Here is a 3,166-nt window from a genome sequence, read left to right on the forward strand (position 1 = left end):
CCTGACTTTTAACGTAGAGTACCGGGCGCAAACCACTAACTCAAGCCCGGCATGGCAGCTCGAAAGGCGGCTAAGCATTCAAGGAAGCACCGTCTGGAGCTTCAGAGCCGTTCCGCCTGACTTTTAACGTAGAGTACCGGGCGCAAACCACTAACTCAAGCCCGGCATGGCAGCTCGAAAGGCGGCTAAGCATTCAAGGAAGCACCGTCTGGAGCTTCAGAGCCGTTCCGCCTGACTTTTAACGTAGAGTACCGGGCGCAAACCACTAACTCAAGCCCGGCATGGCAGCTCGAAAGGCGGCTAAGCATTCAAGGAAGCACCGTCTGGAGCTTCAGAGCCGTTCCGCCTGACTTTTAACGTAGAGTACCGGGCGCAAACCACTAACTCAAGCCCGGCATGGCAGCTCGAAAGGCGGCTAAGCATTCAAGGAAGCACCGTCTGGAGCTTCAGAGCCGTTCCGCCTGACTTTTAACGTAGAGTACCGGGCGCAAACCACTAACTCAAGCCCGGCATGGCAGCTCGAAAGGCGGCTAAGCATTCAAGGAAGCACCGTCTGGAGCTTCAGAGCCGTTCCGCCTGACTTTTAACGTAGAGTACCGGGCGCAAACCACTAACTCAAGCCCGGCATGGCAGCTCGAAAGGCGGCTAAGCATTCAAGGAAGCACCGTCTGGAGCTTCAGAGCCGTTCCGCCTGACTTTTAACGTAGAGTACCGGGCGCAAACCACTAACTCAAGCCCGGCATGGCAGCTCGAAAGGCGGCTAAGCATTCAAGGAAGCACCGTCTGGAGCTTCAGAGCCGTTCCGCCTGACTTTTAACGTAGAGTACCGGGCGCAAACCACTAACTCAAGCCCGGCATGGCAGCTCGAAAGGCGGCTAAGCATTCAAGGAAGCACCGTCTGGAGCTTCAGAGCCGTTCCGCCTGACTTTTAACGTAGAGTACCGGGCGCAAACCACTAACTCAAGCCCGGCATGGCAGCTCGAAAGGCGGCTAAGCATTCAAGGAAGCACCGTCTGGAGCTTCAGAGCCGTTCCGCCTGACTTTTAACGTAGAGTACCGGGCGCAAACCACTAACTCAAGCCCGGCATGGCAGCTCGAAAGGCGGCTAAGCATTCAAGGAAGCACCGTCTGGAGCTTCAGAGCCGTTCCGCCTGACTTTTAACGTAGAGTACCGGGCGCAAACCACTAACTCAAGCCCGGCATGGCAGCTCGAAAGGCGGCTAAGCATTCAAGGAAGCACCGTCTGGAGCTTCAGAGCCGTTCCGCCTGACTTTTAACGTAGAGTACCGGGCGCAAACCACTAACTCAAGCCCGGCATGGCAGCTCGAAAGGCGGCTAAGCATTCAAGGAAGCACCGTCTGGAGCTTCAGAGCCGTTCCGCCTGACTTTTAACGTAGAGTACCGGGCGCAAACCACTAACTCAAGCCCGGCATGGCAGCTCGAAAGGCGGCTAAGCATTCAAGGAAGCACCGTCTGGAGCTTCAGAGCCGTTCCGCCTGACTTTTAACGTAGAGTACCGGGCGCAAACCACTAACTCAAGCCCGGCATGGCAGCTCGAAAGGCGGCTAAGCATTCAAGGAAGCACCGTCTGGAGCTTCAGAGCCGTTCCGCCTGACTTTTAACGTAGAGTACCGGGCGCAAACCACTAACTCAAGCCCGGCATGGCAGCTCGAAAGGCGGCTAAGCATTCAAGGAAGCACCGTCTGGAGCTTCAGAGCCGTTCCGCCTGACTTTTAACGTAGAGTACCGGGCGCAAACCACTAACTCAAGCCCGGCATGGCAGCTCGAAAGGCGGCTAAGCATTCAAGGAAGCACCGTCTGGAGCTTCAGAGCCGTTCCGCCTGACTTTTAACGTAGAGTACCGGGCGCAAACCACTAACTCAAGCCCGGCATGGCAGCTCGAAAGGCGGCTAAGCATTCAAGGAAGCACCGTCTGGAGCTTCAGAGCCGTTCCGCCTGACTTTTAACGTAGAGTACCGGGCGCAAACCACTAACTCAAGCCCGGCATGGCAGCTCGAAAGGCGGCTAAGCATTCAAGGAAGCGACGCCGGCCGGTCCGCGGGCCAAATAGGGTCCAGTAAAGTACCGGGCGCGGCCACTAACGCCTTGTGGCGGTCGCCTTGTGGCGGTCGGGGGGTGGCGGTCGGGGCTGGCGCTTGGGGCCGGTGGCGGTCGCCTTGTGGCGGTCGCCTTGTGGCGGTCGGGGGGTGGCGGTCGGGGCTGGCGCTTGGGGCCAGTGGCGGTCGCCTTGTGGCGGTCGCCTTGTGGCGGTCGCCTTGTGGCGGTCGCCTTGTGGCGGTCGCCTTGTGGCGGTCGCCTTGTGGCGGTCGCCTTGTGGCGGTCGGGGGGTGGCGGTCGGGGCTGGCGCTTGGGGCCAGTGGCGGTCGCCTTGTGGCGGTCGCCTTGTGGCGGTCGCCTTGTGGCGGTCGCCTTGTGGCGGTCGCCTTGTGGCGGTCGCCTTGTGGCGGTCGGGGGGTGGCGGTCGGGGCTGGCGCTTGGGGCCAGTGGCGGTCGCCTTGTGGCGGTCGCCTTGTGGCGGTCGCCTTGTGGCGGTCGCCTTGTGGCGGTCGCCTTGTGGCGGTCGGGGGGTGGCGGTCGGGGCTGGCGCTTGGGGCCGGTGGCGGTCGCCTTGTGGCGGTCGCCTTGTGGCGGTCGCCTTGTGGCGGTCGCCTTGTGGCGGTCGCCTTGTGGCGGTCGGGGGGTGGCGGTCGGGGCTGGCGCTTGGGGCCGGTGGCGGTCGCCTTGTGGCGGTCGCCTTGTGGCGGTCGCCTTGTGGCGGTCGGGGGGTGGCGGTCGGGGCTGGCGCTTGGGGCTGGCGTCCGCCAATAGTGGTTTAATTTCGGGAGGAAGATTGATTTTCGTCCCAAGCCCGCCGCTGGAGAAAATTTTAGGTACCAGGAGTGGATTTTTTTTGTCCACTCAGGAGGGGGACGTTGGCTGGTTTGGTGTCCGGGGGAAAGTGCTCTTTTCTCGGCCAGGAGAAAGATTAGACTCCCAGCCCGCCGCTGGAGAAAATTCTAGGTACCAGGAGTGGATTTTTTTTGTCCACTCAGGAGGGGGACGTGCTTTGTTGTCCGGGGGAAAGTGCTCTTTTCTCGGCCAGGAGAAAGATTAGACTCCCAGCCCGCCGCTGGAGAAAATCTTAGGTACCAGGAGTGGATTTTTT

The sequence above is a fragment of the Syngnathus typhle genome, unplaced genomic scaffold (assembly GCF_033458585.1).
Source record: "Syngnathus typhle isolate RoL2023-S1 ecotype Sweden unplaced genomic scaffold, RoL_Styp_1.0 HiC_scaffold_222, whole genome shotgun sequence".
NCBI lineage: Eukaryota > Metazoa > Chordata > Actinopteri > Syngnathiformes > Syngnathidae > Syngnathus > Syngnathus typhle.